Raw genomic sequence first — 24,817 nt, forward strand, 5'->3', positions numbered from 1 at the left:
CTTACACTGTTGGGCTGGGGGTACGCTCCGTACGTCCGCGGGTGGGGGTACGGGTCGTACTTACACTGTTGGGCTGGGGGTACGCTCCGTACGTCCGCGGGTGTGGGTACGGGTCGTACTTACACTGTTGGGCAGGGGGGTACGCTCCTTGCATTCGCGGGTGGGGGTACGGGTCGTACTTACACTGTTGGGCTGGGGGTACGCTCCGTACGTCCGCGGGTGGGGGTACGGGTCGTACTTACACTGTTGGGCTGGGGGTACGCTCCGTACGTCCGCGGGTGGGGGTACGGGTCGTACTTACACTGTTGGGCAGGGGGGTACGCTCCGTACGTCCGCGGGTGGGGGTACGGGTCGTACTTACACTGTTGGGCAGGGGGGTACGCTCCTTGCATACGCGGGTGGGGGTACGGGTCGTACTTTCACTGTTGGGCAGGGGGGTACGCTCCTTGCATACGGGGTGGGGGTAGGGTCCGTACATATCCGTCCCCACGCTATGTGATGTTTGTGCGGCCCGTACCCAGGCCTTTGCCACGTGGGTGCGATCCGTCCCGCCATTGTTGGGGTGACGTGTGTGGGCGTGGTCCGACTCGTACCCACGCTCTTCAGGCGTGGGTACGGGACGTACCTGTCTGGTTGTGTTGCCGGTTCGCGTGGTGACGGACTTCCATTGTGGCGGTCGCTGGATTATCAGGACACGCCCCCACCCCCTCGTGGTGACCAGGGCATGGGAGTCAGGTATGTCCAGGCCATGTGTAGTGTGTCACTCATGTGGTTGTTTTGTGGCCTGCCCTGGTCGTGCCACCCCCACCCCACCCCACTTTCCCCCCTCCCTTAGTTATTCTGACCTTCTGCGGCGTCTGCGTCGTAACCTGTAGAGGAGGTGTACTGCTATGAGGGCAGGGATGACTCGTAGGTTCGGGTCCATGTCTGTCCGTCGCGTACTGGTACTCCTTGCTCGCGTCGTCCTGTCGCGTACGGGTCCTCCTTGATCGCGTCGTCCTGTCGCGTACGGGTCCTCCTTGGTGGCGTCGTCCTGTGTGTCCGTCACGTACTGGTCCTCCTTGTTCGCGTCGTCGTCTGTCCGTCGCGTACTGGTGGTCCTTGTTCGCGTCGTCCTGATTTCCCGGCAGTTTTTGGCTGCCGCAAAATATTCACCGTGCGGGGTGACGTCGGTGCGAATCGTGATTCCTGGGTCGTGAATGGCTGGCTGCGTGCGTCCCGACGTCAGGTCGGCGCTTTCCCGGATCGCATTGGTAGGTGTTTTTTGTTCGGTCGGTCTTTTTTACGATTCGTACGGTAATGGTGTACCCGTGCGAATCGTAATTCCATGTTTGTATATTTTGACGACCGGGTACGCGTCGGACGGAGAATATGCTCCGTCCGACGGTTCGTACCCGGTTTTTACCGGATTGTGATCGGCACCTAAGTATGTGTAAGTTTCTGTAAAAGTAAGTGTGGTGGTGTGTGTATAACTGTATATGCAAGTAAATGGATGTTTGATTCTTTATTAGCATGAGTGACTATGTGTGAGTAACTCTATGGATGAGTGGCATTGTGTAACAGGATGTATAGGTGTATGAGTACATATGATGTGTGAGTACATGTATGAGTGACTGTATAGGATTGTTGGTGGATGAGTGGATGTGTATGTGGATCTTAGAATTACTGAATAGGTTGTTGTAACTGTTATTGGTATGTCCATTTGTTTGAAAATTTTAGTCTCTATTTTTGAATGTTTGTATCAAAGGTTATATTAGGGTGAGAGGAGGTCTACCACTCTGTCACAAGGATAATGTCATCAGTGATGTCATTTGAGATGTCATCAGTGATGTCATGAGTGATGTCACTGACCATGTCATGAGTGATGTAATATGTGACGTCATCAGTAGTGCATTGCGGGCGCGCGAGTTATAGTTAGCTGAACTAACTATAACGGGGGAATTTCATTGGTTTTTTACGAGTGAAATGTCCAGCTAACTATAACATGTGTGAAACCTTTGGTTTTTTCATTGAATTTCTAAGGTTTTTTAAATGCTAATTCCTAACTATAACGTGTGTGAAACCCATGGTTTTTTCAGTGAATTTCAAAGGTTTTTTAAATGCTAATTCCTAACTATAACGTGTGTGAAACCCATGGTTTTTTCAGTGAATTTGCAAGGTTTTTTAAATGCTAATTTTTTTTTTTTTCTTCTTTTTTTTTTTTACATATTTTTATTTTAATTTTCTATCCTTTTTTAAAGACTATGGTTAAATTTTTAAAATTCTACAATATGTTTTTTTTTACATTTTTTATAAAATAAACAGGTAAAATTTATTAGCAATACATTTTTTCCTTTTTTTTTTATTTTTTTTTAGTGCGCGTACGGTAAGCTTACGGTAAGCGTACGGTTCACGCAATGTCCGTAATTTATCTACGCTGTTTGCGTATAGTTACGCAATTTGCGTAGTCGTGCGTACTCCGCGTGGGGCGCGTACGCGTGTACGCTACACGCGCACGTTACGCGGAAGTGTCGGGGAGTGACTGTTATGCGCATGCGCGCGAGCGCGTGTCTTTTTTACGCGCATGCGTACTTTTGCCGTAAGCGTACCGTAAGCGTACGGTAGGTCATGTGATCATGAAACACAACTTTTGATTGGTTGAAACTACTTTCAGTTCTAGAACTCTCCTACACCACACCCATTCCCCTCATTTCTGCTTGTGATCCCTTAGGAGAAGGAGCTGGGTTGTCTTTGTGATACGATGGCAGAACAGCAGAGCTCTTCTGAGAGTGAGGCTAGCAGCACTACCTTGAGGCAGAGAGCGAGGAAACAAAAGACCTCTTACGTATGGGAGTATTTTACTTTTCCAGAAGGCCAGCAAAAGGTAAATGCACCCTTAGTGACTTGCAAGCTGTGTAAGCGTGTACTTTCAAGAGGTAATCCTGACAGGAAGTATTCCTTTGGGAATCACACCATGATGAGACACCTTAAGGATGTACACAGAAGGACACATGCTCGACTTACTGAAGGTAACCCTTCAGTAAGTCAACCAAGCACATCCACAGCAGCTCAGCCTGGACCATCATCTGCAGGGCCGAGTCCTTCTTCTGCAGGTCAGGTGAGCCCTTCATCTGTGGGGGGAGCATCTCCTTTTTCTGGTCCTCTGGAAATTAACCCTCGGTTTGCGAGGGTTGAAGTACGGTGCGCCACTTGTCACGATCTAATTACTTATAGGCAGACCAGTATCTCCCTAGTGAACAATAAAATAGATCAGCACACTTGTCGTACCGTCTAATATTCCCAATCTTTCTTTCCTCTGTCCCTGCATGAACACAACGGCTCTTTTAAGAGCCAACCTTACCTTTCATCTATTTTTTATATATGTTTTTAAAAACTTTTTTTTTTTTTTTACCGTACGGTACGCGTAATTTTTTTTTTTTTTTTCAAAAACACTAAAAATCAATTATCATTTTACAAGGTCCTTGAGAGACTACAATTAAAAACTGAAAATGTGATTGTAGAGAAGTGGAAAAAAGGGACCATGACATTATTGACTTACCATACCCACTCAAAAAAAGATTTATTCATTTAATTTTTTTTTTAATTGCTTTAAAAATGGTTCTAGTTTTCGAAAATTTTCTATCTCAATCTGAAAAAAAAGAAAAAAGTATTAATATTTAATAAAACATTTTATAATACAGTACACATATTTACATATTTTTCAAAAAATATTTTTGCCTTTTTTTTGCTGTTTTCAGAAAATATTGCATTTCACTATAAATTGTGAAAGCAATTGCATTCATCATTTAACAGCAGGCAAAAAAAAATTAACAATCTCAAAGATTGTTTTAAAAAAGCCCACAATCTCTTTTTGCATAAACATAACTTTTTAGAAATGCATAATATTCTTAAAAAATATCATCTAATATCAATACTTATTTCTTCAAAATACCGTCTGATATTTTTGTTTCAGAAGTATAATCACAATAATATATCTCAAATAACTCCACAATACATCTGGTTCCATTTCCTTTAGACCAAATAGTAATTTTAAAATTCTTTTTTTGTTTAATTTCCAATGGTAATCCAATAAAAATCTAAAGTTTAAATTGTACAGATGTCACCGATTCTCTGTAACATTTTGGTTTCCGAAAGATTAATTAATAATTAAATAAGTCCACAATAGAATTGTTTACTTTTCCGCATGGCCAAATAGTAATTTTAAAAATCTTTTTTGAAAACATTTCCCATGGCAATCCAATAACATTCCAAAATTTAAATTGTGCAGATGTTACCGATTTTTTCTAAATTTTTGGTTTTCCAAAGTTTCCTTAAAAAATGGAAAAATTCCACATTACAATTGGTTACCTTTCCATTAGGCCAAATGATAATTTGTTAAATCTTTTTATTTGTAAATTCCAAATGGTAATCCAATAAAATGGTAAAATTGTTTTGTCCAGATGTTGCCAAATCTCTCTAAAATTTAGGTTTCAGGAAGATTAGATAGGAATTTGCTAAATCAAAAGGCAAACGTTGCTTAAAAATCAATTGGGAATCATTACACAGTGTCCAGCCTTTTTCACATTTAAGATAAACTGTGTAATGTCCAGAAGTTACAGTAGGTCCATCATGGAAAATTATTGCAACTGTTACAAAAGTTTTTCCTGAAATTGATAATTGCTGTCCTGTAAACTTCTTTATTAAAGTATCCAATTTTGAACCATCAGCTCTACATCGTTGCATCATTAAAATTACATACTGTCCGTATTCCTTTAAAATTAATGTTGAAAACATGTCAGATTTACACTCACCGCATTGCATGCTATGATTAGCATCTTTAACTAATTTAGCAAAAGTGACTGTTTTACTCTCTGGCAATGTTAAATACATAAACCTTTCAGAATCAACATTAGAGCCACATATATTATAACAGTTTTCACAACTATGTTCCCATTTATAAGAGAGACCAAATAAATTTTCAATGGGAACCCCTTCTTCTTCCAGTACCTGAAGAAAATAAATCAAGAATTCCTGTGCGTCTTGCTGTACATTTTGAGAAAACTGTGTTCGTCCTGAACATACATCTAAAACTTTTCTAATTTCAGTAGCACTTTCTATTTGAGTTTTATCATTACTCAGCTTTTCAAAAAGGAGACTCAGCACAGAACAGAATCTTTTTCCCTGATTTACTATTATCTGCTCTTGCAAACTTTCCAGATAAAATGCAACATTCAGCACTGCATTAGCGTAGCAGTTGACACCAGAGCTATTTTCAAAATAACATCCTACAACCTGTTCTTCATTTTCCTTATTCTTTTTGCTTGCAATTACATCACTCCTCTTTTTTTTCCTCCTCTCTACATCTTCATTACAGATATTCTCATTTCTCCTTTTACGAGAAACTACACGTTTATCCAACACAGGATACTGACCTAAATGAGGAGCATAGCTTCTTCTTAATCTATTATACTCCTTTACACAATTTGTATCAGCACTAACTTTTGAATCATCAAAGTCTATCATGAATAAACCTGATAATGTTTTCACTCGTGACAAAGCAACATATGCCATACCTTCTTTGAACACAGTTGAACCAATGTTCACAAATGCACAATCTACAGTTAATCCTTGAGACTTGTGAATAGTTACAGCATATGCTAGCGAAAACGGAAACTGCTTCCTACGTACATATAAGTCTTTCACAAGCATGAAACGAACTGAACAACGACAAATGTCTTTAACTTCTTCTATCTGATCAAATTTTATTTTTAAACATTCAATTCCATCTTTTTTCTGATAATTAATAAAACCCACAACTCTTCCCATAGCTCCATTAACTAAACCTTTTTCAACATCCAAATTTCTCCTTAAAAATACTCTACAGTTCATGCAAACATATAGATTTTTTTCTAATCCAGCTGTTTTGGAAATGTTCTTCTCTAGTGAATCCAATTTTTTTTTCAGTGTGCCTGTTAATGTGACAGTAATTCTTCCATCCTCAATTTTGTCCACTGCTTCCAATTTCCTGATATCTTCCTTTTCCAATTTCAAAAGCTCCTCATTGAATATTGAGCATTCACGTAGAGTTGGCATTAAGCAGATGACACTTTTGTTTTCTGCAATGTTCTTGTATATCTTCTCTGCAACTATTTCTTCCTTTGGAAATAAATTATGTAGCAGCCGACTCTGTAATGCTTTTTTGCCAGCTTCTGTGAGTAGTCCAATCCTGATATCTTTCAGAATACTTCCATATTCTTCATCGTTTGCTTGCCTCATATTAGTTGTAAGTTCCTTGTACTCAAAGAAGGACCAAATATTTGTATTACCGATGCTTCCCAATGACTTCTTCGTGTCTTCATGTGTCACAGTATTAAACACTGGTTGTCCTTTAACTGGAGTAAGTTGCAAAAGATCTCCAAAAACTATGACGTGTTTTCCTCCAAGTAACACGTCATAGTCTGTCTTCAGAATTTGCTGCATTCTTAAATGCACAAAGGCAAGCATTAAGTTTGATACCATGCTCACCTCATCAATAATGAGAACTTGCATCTTCTTCAATACTCTTGAAACTTCCAAGCATGCTTCTCCAGTTAGCTTGTTGTATTGTATTTTGTTCTCATGCTCCACTGGTAACATTAGCAAACGATGTAAAGTGATTCCTTTTATGTTATATGCTGCTAACCCAGTTGGAGCAGTAACCACACAAGACAAAGTAGAATCCGTTTTTTGCTGTAGGTAGCTTCTGATGACTTTTATTAGGAAACTTTTTCCAGTTCCAGCTTGTCCGCTTACATACATCCTGATTGGATGAAATGATGTGCATGAGCACTCTTTTTTTTCATGTAGAAATCCGTGATCAATTTTTTTTCAGATCTCTTCATAAATTTGTTGCTGCTCTTCGTTCAGTTGTCTTTCCAAATTTTGTAAGTCTATAAATTCTCCTTGAGCTTGATTCATAGCCGTTTCCACTTCATTCATTGCTATTGATGCTTCATTTTCAACGATTGGTTGTCCTAGGGGATCTTGACTGAGTGTTCCTGAACTTTGGCTGTCCTGAGAACTGTCTCTAGCTATTTCTGCTGCAATTGTAGTTTCCTGTTCAATTTCTTCATTTAACATTTGCAGATAAGTTGTGAATGTATTGCATTGTATGCTGTCTTTGCAAGCATTAAAAGAATCTTCATAGCTTTGAAATTCTCCCAGTAGTTCATCCTCTGTATGCCATGGTTTAAACAGCTGTAAAAGAGCCAAGTAGTAAAATTCCTTTTTGTCAGTAGTGTCACAACTCAGCTTCCGGTGATTTATCAAACTTCCTTTTGTTTGCTTCACCAAACATCCTTCCTCACCAATGACTTTATATTTTCCATTGTTGATGTCTTCTGCGGCTTTCCGTGAATAAATGTAGTTCTGCAGCACTTCATAGAAACACATGTTCTCCAGATGATGACTTCTCTTGGGATAATATGTGTCCAACATGTTTGATTTCAAAATATCTGTACTTTCTGGGTCATTCTCGGCCAAATATTCAATTTCTCCAACAGATTTCAGTACCCGATTTCTCATTGCTGCAAGGCCTAAACTTGCCCAAATTATTCTTCTTGATTTCGAGTAGAGACTTGCAGAAGATAACCTATCTGAACATTCGTAGGATCCAATTTCTCGATGCGATAACATCTTCAAACTGAAACTGTACAGCTTCTTACTGACAGTTTTCTCGTGAGAAATCTCTTCCCACATTTCCTTCAATTCTGTTTTTTCTGATTTCGTAATGTAAGACGTTACATATCGAGCAACAGCAATGGAATTGTCAGCTACATACTGTATATCCATGTTAGCGTTCCACATGGATAAAATCACTGGGTTGTAGTCATTTATATTTTTTGATTCTTCTTTTCTTTTAAGGTTGTAGGTATTCTTAGGTGATTTTCTTGTGATAGTTGTCTCACAGATGACATAAAACTGTTAACTCTTCCATTTGAAAGAACAGGTCTAGGAAATCCAAATCGACATTTAGTGTAGTATTTATCTTTGCTCTTGTATTTCCGTCGACAGTATTTTCCACACCGATGACTTTGGAAACGTAAAACTTGCTCCTTTAACTTTTTCTCTTCTGTGCTTTTTGGTATAGCACATGTTGCATATTCTTCAATGTAAGATAACACTGCTTCATCAGCATCTGTTCCAAACTTTGGGGCATCCTTAATCCACAACAGCATATGAATATGAGGAGCACCTCTTGCCTGGTACTCTTTTCTCCAAAAGAAATCCACTACTTCTCCTAGAGGTGGATTTTTTTTATTGCAGATGAAGGACATCATAGCCTCAAATCTATGATTGAAATATCTGCAAACATTAACCGGATCCAATGAGCACAGTTCTCCTGCTGTCTTGTATTCGATGTTTTTAATGTTTGAATTTGCCTCTTGTAGAAAATCCAGTAAATCATCCCAAGCGTACTCCGCACAGCTTAGGGTAAGGAACCATGTTGGTGTTCCTAAATTCCGTAACATGCATTTTAATTCACCATGGCGTCGGTACCAATATTCATTTGTCCCACGCTGACAAGCCATCAGATTGATCAGTTGTGTTTCCAAATGATCATCTCGGTGCTGCACTTTCTCCATAAAATCCTTAGCAGACACATTTTGTAAATGTACTCCACTTTTTAAAATGTGATTTACTGCATAAGACAGTGCAGACAAGTCGCTTTCAAATAAAAGATGGAACAAATAAGGAATACTTTGTCGAAATCTGGGATCTTCAGCATATAGTCTTGTAGTCCGATACTCAGAAGCTGGAATCTGTTCCGGACGTTCATCGTATCGTCCTCCTTTTCCTTTAGGAAACAGCTGGGGAAAACATCGAGCTTCCAAGCTCTCCTCCCATACACTCACGGGAGTTCCTTTTGCTTTCTTCATCTGAAACAGATCAATATTGTCTCCCATAACTTCTTTTGAATGAAGAGGATGTATACTAAAATGTTCATAAATTTCTTCTTCCTTTGACTTGTCCACTTTTTCAATTTGTCCAGTTGGTGTTTCTGTGTCTTCTTGTAAATCTTCTTCTTCTTCTATATAAATTGATTCATACCATTTGTTATTCCTTTTCAAATACAAATTTGCTCTTTGTACTTTCCGTACATCTACCAGCTCCTGCCAAATCTTCTTATTCTTTGTAGGTACACCATTAACCAGAATAATTAATGGTTCAGTTTCCAAAGTATCCGCATCAATAGTTTCCATATTTTTTTTCAAATCCAAGGGCAAATACACCACTCTACCTTTTAAACCTCTCAGTAAATCTGAAGGAGGTAATTTACCAGTTTTGGGCTCCATGCGTACTATGGTCTGGAACGGATGAACACATTGAATGAGTATAGACTCATATGTATTTAATTCAGAAAGTTCAGCGGGAATAGCATCCAATTCTAAATTATTATGTACAGCTCTGGTCGGCATTCTATTTTCCTCTAACTTGTTGTAACAGTATTTACAAATACGCTGAACTTCACCCAATTCAAAACAATTTTCAAGAAATATATATGTGGCAAAATCCTTCCACTTATAATTATCTTCATTTTCACTCTTTCTGTAGAGATCAACATACCTGGTTTGTTTTCTATAATGAGTTCTGCGGCAACAAATACAAGTAACATTAGGTCTTTCATTAGAGATTATTGCAAATTTTGTTATGTGATCATTAAATGTCTTACTTACAGAGGGTTCTACATTCTCTTCCACTTCTTCCTCATTTACTGTGTCCTTCTCTGCACTGTTTTGTTCAGGACCAAAGTAACAAAACTGAATTTCATCAACAACCTTCTCTACATCTGATACCGTTCCACGGAACAGAGCCCTATTCAATTCATCTAACTTTATTGCTGGACTTTTAGCAAAATACAACCATCTCACAAACTTTCTCATTTCAGTATGATGAACAGCCAGCATCCTAAAATGATGGAAAACATTATTACACACTTTTCTAGATAGACAAGCCAGAGAATGACCCTGCAAACCAGTATTCTCTCTCACTCTGCATGGATCCAAACTTTGAAGCACCTTAATCTTCTGTTTTACACTTTTTTTGCTATATTCTCTTAGAAACTCACAAAATTTATCAATAGATTCCTGACGCACAGTGCAAATACTACTACAATTCCAAGTGTACACTGGGGCTTTAGGACGTCTCCCCATAGCCTCATCCGCCATCACTTGTACCTCATCTCTTGGAACCATTATCTCCTTCTCCATTATGCAACCATTTTTCACTTCATAAGCACGACCTCTGGTGTCAACTGCATGCAGCAAACTATTACTTTGAAAATAACTCTCTTCATTAAAAAAAGGTTCACTACTTGAACTATGCATCCATTTTCCTAAAAACACTTTACAAAAGTTTGTTCTGTTCACTACTCTTTCCTTTTGCTATGTGATTTCAGTACATTAACCATTTTGTCTAATGTACGCATCCTATTCAAAATTAAAATGAATAGTTTCCTTTTTAATTCTAATGCCTTTGCTGCAATGGCTTCAATTTCTTTTTTTCTCTTATAAAACTTTGCCTTTTGCTTATATTTCTTCACATCCTTTATCAAATTGGACATAACTCTTCTCTGAAACATTTTTCTACGTATCTCTTTACACGCTGTTTTTCTGTTTAAGTTTATCTTTTTAGTTGCAGAAGGTATATTTGCATTAACTAAATTCTCAATTTTTTCCTGTGCTTTTCGATTGAAATCATTCTTTCCAGTACAGACATTTTGTACATTTTTCCTTTTTTTGAATATGTTCCTTAGAAAATTTTTTGTCTGCTTACCAGAAGATTTTTTCTTCTTCCCAACATGAACATCTTCAACTAACTTAGGTCCTCCAGTTGTCTTCAAATATAGGTTTTTTTTGTGGTCTTTTTTTACTCTGGATTTTGTAGGCATCTTAAATTTTGTTCACTGCTCTTCAGCAATACCTGAAAAAAACTAAAAAAAAATTCCTTTATTTTAATTAAATATATTACTACATTTGTTTTTACATTAGTCACAAAACGAAATTTCTTTGCCAATTTGAAAGCACACTTACTGCTCTTTTTTTTGGCAAGTGATAATCACTTTTACAGACTGACACATTATGAATCCACTTTTCAGATTTTTTAAAAAGCACATGTCCAAACTGCTTTTTCAGACCAGCACCATTTGTAACCTGGGTGACTGCCTACACTCCAGCAAGGGCAACCAGCCTTAGTGATGCTGAATGTATTTGCATTACTGACTGAAACCTCAAACCCCACTCGCTTGTGAATACTGTGCATGATTCCACATGGTAAGCAGCTGGGTGTGTGCTAAGAGTCTGCTTCTGCACCAAAAAACTGGCTCCCCCTTTCCTTCTAATGCAACTGTGAAATCACCAGAGCAATACGCAATAAATTTCTGCCTGTAATTCCTATTTGCACACAGAGTCATGTTTTCACATTAGTCACAAAACGAAATTTCTTTGCCAATTTGAAAGCACACTTACTGCTCTTTTTTTTGGCAAGTGATAAACACTTTTACAGACTGACACATTATGAATCCACTTTTCAGATTTTTTAAAAAGCACATGTCCAAACTGCTTTTTCAGACCAGCACCATTTGTAACCTGGGTGACTGCCTACACTCCAGCAAGGGCAAACAGCCTTAGTGATGCTGAATGTATTTGCATTACTGACTGAAACCTCAAACCCCACTTGCTTGTGAATACTGTCCATGATTCCACATGGTAAGCAGCTGGGTGTGTGCTAAGAGTCTGCTTCTGCACCAAAAAATGGCTCCCCCTTTCCATCTAATGCAACTGTGAAATCACCAGAGCAATACGCAATAAATATCTGCCTGTAATTCCTATTTGCACACAGAGTCATGTTTTCACATTAGGCCCTTAAACGAAATTTCTTTGCCAATTTAAAAGCACACTTACTGCTCTTTTTTTTGGCAAGTGATAAACACTTTTACAGACTGACACATTATGAAACCACTTTTCAGATTTTTTAAAAAGCACATGTCCAAACTGCTTTTTCAGACCAGCACCATTTGTAACCTGGGTGACTGCCTACACTCCAGCAAGGGCAAACAGCCTTAGTGATGCTGAATGTATTTGCATTACTGACTGAAACCTCAAACCCCACTCGCTTGTGAATACTGTCCATGATTCCACATGGTAAGCAGCTGGGTGTGTGCTAAGAGTCTGCTTCTGCACCAAAAAAGGGCTCTCCCTTTCCATCTAATGCAACTGTGAAATCACCAGAGCAATACGCAATAAATCTCTGTCTGTAATTCGTATTTGCACACAGAGTCATGTTTTCACATTAGGCCCTTAAATGAAATTTCTTTGCCAATTTGAAAGCACACTTACTGCTCTTTTTTTTGGCAAGTGATAAACGCTTTTACAGACTGACACATTATGAATCCACTTTTCAGATTTTTTAAAAAGCACATGTCCAAACTGCTTTTTCAGACCAGCACCATTTGTAACCTAGGTGACTGCCTACACTCCAGCAAGGGCAAACAGCCTTAGTGATGCTGAATGTGTTTGCATTACTGACTGAAACCTCAAACCCCACTCGCTTGTGAATACTGTGCATGATTCCACATGGTAAGCAGCTGGGTGTGTGCTAAGAGTCTGCTTCTGCACCAAAAAACTGGCTCCCCCTTTCCTTCTAATGCAACTGTGAAATCACCAGAGCAATACGCAATACATTTCTGCCTGTAATTCCTATTTGCACACAGAGTCATGTTTTCACATTAGTCACTAAACGAAATTTCTTTGCCAATTTGAAAGCACACTTACTGCTCTTTTTTTTTGCAAGTGATAAACACTTTTACAGACTGACACATTATGAATCCACTTTTCAGATTTTTTAAAAAGCACATGTCCAAACTGCTTTTTCAGACCAGCACCATTTGTAACCTGGGTGACTGCCTACATTCCAGCAAGGGCAAACAGCCTTAGTGATGCTGAATGTATTTGCATTACTGACTGAAACCTCAAACCCCACTCGCTTGTGAATACTGTCCATGATTCCACATGGTAAGCAGCTGGGTGTGTGCTAAGAGTCTGCTTCTGCACCAAAAAATGGCTCCCCCTTTCCATCTAATGCAACTGTGAAATCACCAGAGCAATACGCAATAAATCTCTGCCTGTAATTCCTATTTGCACACAGAGTCATGTTTTCACATTAGGCCCTTAAACGAAATTTCTTTGCCAATTTAAAAGCACACTTACTGCTCTTTTTTTTGGCAAGTGATAAACACTTTTACAGACTGACACATTATGAATCCACTTTTCAGATTTTTTAAAAAGCACATGTCCAAACTGCTTTTTCAGACCAGCACCATTTGTAACCTGGGTGACTGCCTACACTCCAGCAAGGGCAAACAGCCTTAGTGATGCTGAATGTATTTCCATTACTGACTGAAACCTCAAACCCCACTCGCTTGTGAATACTGTCCATGATTCCACATGGTAAGCAGCTGGGTGTGTGCTAAGAGTCTGCTTCTGCACCAAAAAAGGGCTCCCCCTTTCCATCTAATGCAACTGTGAAATCACCAGAGCAATACGCAATACATCTCTGTCTGTAATTCGTATTTGCACACAGAGTCATGTTTACACATTAGGCCCTTAAACGAAATTTCTTTGCCAATTTGAAAGCACACTTACTGCTCTTTTTTTTGGCAAGTGATAAACACTTTTACAGACTGACACATTATGAATCCACTTTTCAGATTTTTTTAAAAGCACATGTCCAAACTGCTTTTTCAGACCAGCACCATTTGTAACCTAGGTGACTGCCTACACTCCAGCAAGGGCAAACAGCCTTAGTGATGCTGAATGTGTTTGCATTACTGACTGAAACCTCAAACCCCACTCGCTTGTGAATACTGTGCATGATTCCACATGGTAAGCAGCTGGGTGTGTGCTAAGAGTCTGCTTCTGCACCAAAAAACTGGCTCCCCCTTTCCTTCTAATGCAACTGTGAAATCACCAGAGCAATATGCAATAAATCTCTGCCTGTAATTCCTATTTGCACACAGAGTCATGTTTTCACATTAGGCACAAAACGAAATTTCTTTGCCAATTTGAAAGCACACTTACTGCTCTTTTTTTTGGCAAGTGATAAACACTTTTACAGACTGACACATTATGAACCCACTTTTCAGATTTTTTAAAAAGCACATGTCCAAACTGCTTTTTCAGACCAGCACCATTTGTAACCTGGGTGACTGCCTACACTCCAGCAAGGGCAACCAGCCTTAGTGATGCTGAATGTATTTGCATTACTGACTGAAACCTCAAACCCCACTCGCTTGTGAATACTGTGCATGATTCCACATAGTAAGCAGCTAGGTGTGTGCTAAGAGTCTGCTTCTGCACCAAAAAATGGCTCCCCCTTTCCATCTAATGCAACTGTGAAATCACCAGAGCAATACGCAATAAATCTCTGCCTGTAATTCCTATTTGCACACAGAGTCATGTTTTCACATTAGTCACAAAACGAAATTTCTTTGCCAAATTGAAAGCACACTTACTGCTCTTTTTTTTGGCAAGTGATAAACACTTTTACAGACTGACACATTATGAATCCACTTTTCAGATTTTTTAAAAAGCACATGTCCAAACTGCTTTTTCAGACCAGCACCATTTGTAACCTGGGTGACTGCCTACACTCCAGCAAGGGCAACCAGCCTTAGTGATGCTGAATGTGTTTGCATTACTGATTGAAACCTCAAACCCCACTCGCTTGTGAATACTGAGCATGATTCCACATGGTAAGTAGCTGGCTGTGTGCTAAGAGTCTGCTTCTGCACCAAAAAATGGCTCCCCCTTTCCATCTAATGCAACTGTGAAATCACCAGAGCAATACGCAATAAATCTCTGCCTGTAATTCCTATTTGCACACAGAGTCATGTTTTCACATTAGTCACAAAACGAAATTTCTTTGCCAATTTGAAAGCACACTTACTGCTCTTTTTTTTGGCAAGTGATAAACACTTTTACAGACTGACACATTATGAATCCACTTTTCAGATGTTTTAAAACGCACATGTCCAAACTGCTTTTTCAGACCAGCACCATGTGTAACCTGGTTGACTGCCTACACTCCAGCAAGGGCAACCAGCCTTAGTGATGCTGAATGTATTTGCATTACTGACTGAAACCTCAAACCCCACTCGCTTGTGAATACTGTGCATGATTCCACATAGTAAGCAGCTAGGTGTGTGCTAAGAGTCTGCTTCTGCACCAAAAAATGGCTCCCCCTTTCCATCTAATGCAACTGTGAAATCACCAGAGCAATACGCAATAAATCTCTGCCTGTAATTCCTATTTGCACACAGAGTCATGTTTTCACATTAGTCACAAAACGAAATTTCTTTGCCAATTTGAAAGCACACTTACTGCTCTTTTTTTTTGCAAGTGATAAACATTTTTACAGACTGACACATTATGAATCCACTTTTCAGATTTTTTAAAAAGCACATGTCCAAACTGCTTTTTCAGACCAGCACCATGTGTAACCTGGTTGACTGCCTACACTCCAGCAAGTAACAGAGGCACAAGGGCACCCAAAGCAATTGGTCAGGGACCTTGGGAAGTTACGTTTTGTAAGAGACAGTGGTCCCTGAAAGCAAAAGAGTATATCAAGCAATAAACAATATAGCCACAATGGGTACTATATTATAGCCTGTGTCCAGCCGGACAAGGCAGCTTTAATAAGCAAAAATGGTTTTCAATGATCAGACAAGATGTAAGCGAAATATTGGTGGGACACAAGCCTGTATCCTATGGCTTACATATCAAGAGGACAAAAATTTCTGAGAAAACAAACAGGCAATTGAGGCGATGTTTCTATGACGAGAATAACAGGTGGTGAAACATCTTGGTATATAACTAGTCACCTTCACAACATTTTATACACATAAGTAGTCATAGTGTAAGGTGAACGACATAGTCGACGACGTTTCGATCCTTACTGGGGGGGTGTTAGGATCATCATCAGGACTGATTAGTATAATTGCCTTTAGAAATGCCTGAATTAACAACAATTCACACAAAAACCAACATAATCCAATGAAGAGGAAGGAAGGGGGGGAGAAAAATTGGGAAAAAACATAATTGTCAAGATTAAATAAATTAAAACAAAAACATAAGACAGTATATGTCAGAACACGTGCTGAACGTGATCAGGATGACTTTGTGAACTCTCGATCACGGAACGATAGAGAAATAAAGTGGAACACGCTACGTAGCAGGTCGTATTAATGGTGGAAGGGCGTGGTTACCGCGAGTGTAAAGGGATCTTGACGGTGGAACAGTGCGTGGTCGTTGACATGCTTGAAAGGAGGGCGTGTCTGAGACCGGGAAATGTGAATGCCGTCGGTGAGAAACAAGCGCTTTCTATACAGTGAAGAGTATATTTAGTGAGCATTTCGTGATACGCGAGCAACAATTTACCTCGTGCTGTCCAGAGTTACAGCAGGAATGATGTGTCGACTCGGTAAATAAACCTGAGCGACTGATTAGAAGTACGGGATCGGTCTGAAATAAAAATATATAGGTCAAAATCAAGGCCCAGGAGTGCGGGGGTGCTGTGTAAAAAGGGGGTAAAAAGTCTTACCCAGGTCCACGATGAGCAATGTCAACGCGGTGGCGACAATCTGCCGAGAAAATACAAGGCAAATTAACGAGCGGAATCATATCGTGAATGGAGGGTTGGGGAGCCCGCGGTAGGAGAACGAAAAACGTACCTCAATGTGATAATGGAGTCGCGTTCACGAGGGATCAACGAAGCAGCGTCTCGGTCAATGCCGGATCGGTTGTGGAGAGGAAGTGCTTGGGCCGGTATCATGTGATAGTGGCTGGATCAGGTGATCAGTCACATGTTCGGCTGGTTGCTAGTGGTGATGTGAAGCTGGGCTGATTTGGGCGCCATATTGAGTGAGTGGAAGAACGGCGTGTAGTGGGGTTAAAAACGAGTTTGTATGGCTGGTTGCCAGGAGTGATGTATAGCTGGGCCATATTGAGTGAGTGACAAAACGGCGAGTAGTGAGGTTAAAAGCGAGTGCAGTGGTGGTAGACGGTCAGACAACATCATATTAAGTCAAATACAAGGATGTATAAGCCATTACATTTCCAAAACATGGAGAGCACAATTTTGAAAGGGAAAGAAAGTCAAAGTCTATTAAAGTATGATGGTGGTTCTGTAGTAGTATCCTGATTCGCGGACAGTTCCAATTGGAGAATTCAAAGTAAAGAGGTCCAATCCTCTAAGCGGTTCAATCCACTGTGAATGCTTCCCGTTTTCAAAATCCATTTTAATTCCTCCTTATTCAGGAGCTGTGAGATATCTGCACCTCTTGGAGGGATTTTGACAACAGTGACAACTGTCCAATGAATGTCATCTTCAGTATGGCCAGCTGATTCGAAATGTTCTACCAGTGGTGCGTTCGGTGTTTTGCATCTCAGTCTGCTTCTGTGTTGGCAGATTCTGATCCGGATTTTTTGTGTCGTTTGTCCTATATAGATCTTATCACAGGGGCACAAAATTGCGTAAATGACATTACTGGTATTACAATTACTGAAATGATTATGGGGTTTACGTATGTCACCAAACACAAACTCTTTGCAGTCAGTAGTGAATCCACATACAGAGCAATTGCCACACTTGTTGTGCCCAGTGACTGCAGGTAAGGACCAATGCTCAAGGAGGGTGCCAGTGTTTCTAGTGTCAGGGAGTGCCGCTCTTATCAAATGGTCTTTGATATTTTTATTTCTTTTGAACGCAAAGAGTGGTCTTTCAAGGTTAAGTATTCCAGCATTTAACACACTCCAGTGTTTAAGAATACTTTTGCGTACTTTGTTGGAAGATGGAGAAAATGTGGTGACACACACTAGGCGATTGTCTCTTTTCTTGGTTTTTGGTTCCAAGAGGACATCCCTGGGACAGTACCATGCTCTTTTCAGGGCACTGCGAATTAGCTTTTTTGGGTAACCTCTCGATGTTAGTTTGTCTGTTAGTGTTTTGGCTTCCCTGAAATAATCCTCCTTAAGGGTGCAGTTGCGTCTGATGCGTAAGTATTGTGAGTAGGGAAGAGAGTCTTTTAAGGCCCTTGGGTGGCTGCTACTGTATTTCAGAAGAGTGTTGCGCTCGGTAGCTTTCCTGAAGAGGCTGGTGATCAAGTGTCCACCATCATGTGTTATGTTTAGGTCAAGAAATGGTATGGATGTTTTGTTGTATGTGGGTGTGAATTTGAGACCACCACAGTTATTGTTGAGCCAATGGAGAAAGTTACTGAGCATAGTTTGGGTATCGTGCCAGATGAAAAAGATGTCGTCAATATAACGTTTCCATAGTGTTATTGCAGATTGGAAGGGGTTCTGTTGGGCCATTATGTAGTTCACGTCAAGGGCATTCATATAAAGGATAGCCAGATTCGGTGCGAAAACTGCTCCCATGGATGTTCCCTTGGTTTGTTGGTAGTAATGACCGTCAAATAGAAAAAAGTTTCTGGTCAAACAGATCTCGAGGAGTTGCAAAATGAAGATAGTGGGGACAGCGTGTGGTCTAATACGAGTGTCTAGAGTAGTCTCAATGATGAGTAATGCGTCTCGTTGGGGGATGTTTGTGTAAAGTGACTCAACGTCTAATGTGCAGAGTGTGTCGATAGAGGGGTTTAACCTATGATTTTCTACTAGAGTAATCATCTGCATACTGTCTCTGACGTAGTAAGGGGTAGACGGAACAAACTCCTTGATAAAGTAGTCCACATAGAGACCTAATGGCTCTAGGATAGACCCGCAGCCTGAAACGATGGGACGTCCAGGGGGGTTGGAACTATCCTTATGGATCTTAGGTAGAGTGTAGATGACTGGTGTACGTGGGGCCTTGGTATTCAAAAAATCATATTCATGTTTGGATAGAAAACCTTGTTCCAGACCTGATTTCGTGGTCTGCTGAATAATCTGTTTAAGCTCATTTGTAGGGTTCGTTGGGAGTTTGCAATAGTGATCTGTATTCCCTAGCTGCCTCAGTATTTCGTTTTTATAGGTTATAGTATCTTGTAGTACTATGCCCCCGCCTTTATCTGCCGGTTTGATAACCAATAAGGCGTTGGACTTGAGGGTTTGAAGTGCTGTTTTCTCTTCCAGTGCAATATTGTACGGAATGAACTGGTGTTCTGTCGCTAATTGGGAGAGGTCTTTAAGTACCAATTTTTCAAAGCAGGAAACCTCAGATGGAACCATGCTGGCTGATGGGGAGAAAGTAGATGGTGGTCTCAACGGGGTGTTTGATGTTTTAGGTGGAAGAGGATTAAATAAAAAATAGCTCTGTAGTCTGATTTTACGGAAAAACCTAAGCACTTCAGTTTGTAAGTCCAAAAAGTTAGTCCTAGTCGTGGGTACAAAGGACAAGCCCTTGCTAAGAATCGATAATTCAGATTCATTCAGTTGGAATTTTGTGAGGTTGAATATTGGCAATGAAAGGTTAGTCTGTGTCTGGTTAGAGGAGTCACTGTTGTGTAACTCTGGAGAACAGTTTACCAACGGTAATAATTGCGTCAGGTTTGTCGTTCTCCTGGAGGGTTTTGCCAATGGGCACGTTTCAGCCCTCCTCTTCTCGGAGGTTCGTTTGGGCCACGACCTAAAAAAGAGGATGTAGATGAGTGTGGGTTGGTAGGTGCTCTATTTGTGCTGCTCGTACCTTCTCCGGGATCCGAGTTATCGGATGAGTCAACTGAAGTGTCAGAAAAACCAACCAGGGTATTGCCTTTGTTGAATCTACCCCAAGGACGGTTGTAACGTTGGTTGTTATAGGACCTATTAGTATAGAAATCCTTGGTAAGGTAAGGGTACGTACGTTCAGTAGAATAGGATTTGATATCCTTCTTCACTTTGGTGGATTTTTTATTTTGTTCTATTCTAAAGAATTCATCTACTGTTTTTTGGATTTGTTCTATCAGTTTTTTGCCGTCCGCTATAGTGTCGCTAGTGGTTACTTGTTGTTCAATTTCAGTTATCTCTTCCAGAGTTTTTTTAAGTTCCTCGGTCGCTATATCTATACCTAGGACTAGCCAATGTCTCGAGCAGGTAGTACTGATATAACTAAAGTTATTGATATATTTTGGGATATCTGTGAAAATACCTGGTACGTTTCTGACTTGTAGGCCGGTGGGAATAATATTAGCTTTCAGGTATTCCGTGAGCATCCGTATCATCAGTTGTAACCTAACAGACTTTTTCTTAGTTTTTTCTAGTTGTTCAGATAGAGTGGAACTGATTTCTTGGGGGGCATTGGTGGAGTCAACAAAGAGGGAAGGACCTTCTAGGATTTTCTTAATGTATTCATCCGTGTAGAGAGGTGCGTGATCTGACATGTCAAAAAAAGGGGGGAATCTGGATATGGTAGTCAGAGGGGGAGGAAAGTGACCCACTTTTAAGAGAAAAAGGGGGGGATAGGAGCGTGAGCCCTTGCAATCCAGCGATTGCGCTTAATCAGTAACAGAGGCACAAGGGCACCCAAAGCAATTGGTCAGGGACCTTGGGAAGTTACGTTTTGTAAGAGACAGTGGTCCCTGAAAGCAAAAGAGTATATCAAGCAATAAACAATATAGCCACAATGGGTACTATATTATAGCCTGTGTCCAGCCGGACAAGGCAGCTTTAATAAGCAAAAATGGTTTTCAATGATCAGACAAGATGTAAGCGAAATATTGGTGGGACACAAGCCTGTATCCTATGGCTTACATATCAAGAGGACAAAAATTTCTGAGAAAACAAACAGGCAATTGAGGCGATGTTTCTATGACGAGAATAACAGGTGGTGAAACATCTTGGTATATAACTAGTCACCTTCACCTGATCCAGCCACTATCACATGATACCGGCCCAAGCACTTCCTCTCCACAACCGATCCGGCATTGACCGAGACGCTGCTTCGTTGATCCCTCGTGAACGCGACTCCATTATCACATTGAGGTACGTTTTTCGTTCTCCTACCGCGGGCTCCCCAACCCTCCATTCACGATATGATTCCGCTCGTTAATTTGCCTTGTATTTTCTCGGCAGATTGTCGCCACCGCGTTGACATTGCTCATCGTGGACCTGGGTAAGACTTTTTACCCCCTTTTTACACAGCACCCCCGCACTCCTGGGCCTTGATTTTGACCTATATATTTTTATTTCAGACCGATCCCGTACTTCTAATCAGTCGCTCAGGTTTATTTACCGAGTCGACACATCATTCCTGCTGTAACTTTGGACAGCACGAGGTAAATTGTTGCTCGCGTATCACGAAATGCTCACTAAATATACTCTTCACTGTATAGAAAGCGCTTGTTTCTCACCGACGGCATTCACATTTCCCGGTCTCAGACACGCCCTCCTTTCAAGCATGTCAACGACCACGCACTGTTCCACCGTCAAGATCCCTTTACACTCGCGGTAACCACGCCCTTCCACCATTAATACGACCTGCTACGTAGCGTGTTCCACTTTATTTCTCTATCGTTCCGTGATCGAGAGTTCACAAAGTCATCCTGATCACGTTCAGCACGTGTTCTGACATATACTGTCTTATGTTTTTGTTTTAATTTATTTAATCTTGACAATTATGTTTTTTCCCAATTTTTCTCCCCCCCTTCCTTCCTCTTCATTGGATTATGTTGGTTTTTGTGTGAATTGTTGTTAATTCAGGCATTTCTAAAGGCAATTATACTAATCAGTCCTGATGATGATCCTAACACCCCCCCAGTAAGGATCGAAACGTCGTCGACTATGTCGTTCACCTTACACTATGACTACTTATGTGTATAAAATGTTGTGAAGGTGACTAGTTATATACCAAGATGTTTCACCACCTGTTATTCTCGTCATAGAAACATCGCCTCAATTGCCTGTTTGTTTTCTCAGAAATTTTTGTCCTCTTGATATGTAAGCCATAGGATACAGGCTTGTGTCCCACCAATATTTCGCTTACATCTTGTCTGATCATTGAAAACCATTTTTGCTTATTAAAGCTGCCTTGTCCGGCTGGACACAGGCTATAATATAGTACCCATTGTGGCTATATTGTATATTGCTTGATATACTCTTTTGCTTTCAGGGACCACTGTCTCTTACAAAACGTAACTTCCCAAGGTCCCTGACCAATTGCTTTGGGTGCCCTTGTGCCTCTGTTACTGATTAAGCGCAATCGCTGGATTGCAAGGGCTCACGCTCCTATCCCCCCCTTTTTCTCTTAAAAGTGGGTCACTTTCCTCCCCCTCTGACTACCATATCCAGATTCCCCCCTTTTTTTGACATGTCAGATCACGCACCTCTCTACACGGATGAATACATTAAGAAAATCCTAGAAGGTCCTTCCCTCTTTGTTGACTCCACCAATGCCCCCCAAGAAATCAGTTCCACTCTATCTGAACAACTAGAAAAAACTAAGAAAAAGTCTGTTAGGTTACAACTGATGATACGGATGCTCACGGAATACCTGAAAGCTAATATTATTCCCACCAGCCTACAAGTCAGAAACGTACCAGGTATTTTCACAGATATCCCAAAATATATCAATAACTTTAGTTATATCAGTACTACCTGCTCGAGACATTGGCTAGTCCTAGGTATAGATATAGCGACCGAGGAACTTAAAAAAACTCTGGAAGAGATAACTGAAATTGAACAACAAGTAACCACTAGCGACACTATAGCGGACGGCAAAAAACTGATAGAACAAATCCAAAAAACAGTAGATGAATTCTTTAGAATAGAACAAAATAAAAAATCCACCAAAGTGAAGAAGGATATCAAATCCTATTCTACTGAACGTACGTACCCTTACCTTACCAAGGATTTCTATACTAATAGGTCCTATAACAACCAACGTTACAACCGTCCTTGGGGTAGATTCAACAAAGGCAATACCCTGGTTGGTTTTTCTGACACTTCAGTTGACTCATCCGATAACTCGGATCCCGGAGAAGGTACGAGCAGCACAAATAGAGCACCTACCAACCCACACTCATCTACATCCTCTTTTTTAGGTCGTGGCCCAAACGAACCTCCGAGAAGAGGAGGGCTGAAACGTGCCCATTGGCAAAACCCTCCAGGAGAACGACAAACCCGACGCAATTATTACCGTTGGTAAACTGTTCTCCAGAGTTACACAACAGTGACTCCTCTAACCAGACACAGACTAACCTTTCATTGCCAATATTCAACCTCACAAAATTCCAACTGAATGAATCTGAATTATCGATTCTTAGCAAGGGCTTGTCCTTTGTACCCACGACTAGGACTAACTTTTTGGACTTACAAACTGAAGTGCTTAGGTTTTTCCGTAAAATCAGACTACAGAGCTATTTTTTATTTAATCCTCTTCCACCTAAAACATCAAACACCCCGTTGAGACCACCATCTACTTTCTCCCCATCAGCCAGCATGGTTCCATCTGAGGTTTCCTGCTTTGAAAAATTGGTACTTAAAGACCTCTCCCAATTAGCGACAGAACACCAGTTCATTCCGTACAATATTGCACTGGAAGAGAAAACAGCACTTCAAACCCTCAAGTCCAACGCCTTATTGGTTATCAAACCGGCAGATAAAGGCGGGGGCATAGTACTACAAGATACTATAACCTATAAAAACGAAATACTGAGGCAGCTAGGGAATACAGATCACTATTGCAAACTCCCAACGAACCCTACAAATGAGCTTAAACAGATTATTCAGCAGACCACGAAATCAGGTCTGGAACAAGGTTTTCTATCCAAACATGAATATGATTTTTTGAATACCAAGGCCCCACGTACACCAGTCATCTACACTCTACCTAAGATCCATAAGGATAGTTCCAACCCCCCTGGACGGCCCATCGTTTCAGGCTGCGGGTCTATCCTAGAGCCATTAGGTCTCTATGTGGACTACTTTATCAAGGAGTTTGTTCCGTCTACCCCTTACTACGTCAGAGACAGTATGCAGATGATTACTCTAGTAGAAAATCATAGGTTCAACCCCTCTATCGACACACTCTGCACATTAGACGTTGAGTCACTTTACACAAACATCCCCCAACGAGACGCATTACTCATCATTGAGACTACTCTAGACACTCGTATTAGACCACACGCTGTCCCCACTATCTTCATTTTGCAACTCCTCGAGATCTGTTTGACCAGAAACTTTTTTCTATTTGACGGTCATTACTACCAACAAACCAAGGGAACATCCATGGGAGCAGTTTTCGCACCGAATCTGGCTATCCTTTATATGAATGCCCTTGAGGTGAACTACATAATGGCCCAACAGAACCCCTTCCAATCTGCAATAACACTATGGAAACGTTATATTGACGACATCTTTTTCATCTGGCACGATACCCAAACTATGCTCAGTAACTTTCTCCATTGGCTCAACAATAACTGTGGTGGTCTCAAATTCACACTCACATACAACAAAACATCCATACCATTTCTTGACCTAAACATAACACATGATGGTGGACACTTGATCACCAGCCTCTTCAGGAAAGCTACCGAGCGCAACACTCTTCTGAAATACAGTAGCAGCCACCCAAGGGCCTTAAAAGACTCTCTTCCCTACTCACAATACTTACGCATCAGACGCAACTGCACCCTTAAGGAGGATTATTTCAGGGAAGCCAAAACACTAACAGACAAACTAACATCGAGAGGTTACCCAAAAAAGCTAATTCGCAGTGCCCTGAAAAGAGCATGGTACTGTCCCAGGGATGTCCTCTTGGAACCAAAAACCAAGAAAAGAGACAATCGCCTAGTGTGTGTCACCACATTTTCTCCATCTTCCAACAA

This window comes from Triturus cristatus, chromosome 4_2, assembly GCF_964204655.1.
Source record: "Triturus cristatus chromosome 4_2, aTriCri1.1, whole genome shotgun sequence".
NCBI classification, from domain to species: Eukaryota; Metazoa; Chordata; class Amphibia; order Caudata; family Salamandridae; genus Triturus; species Triturus cristatus.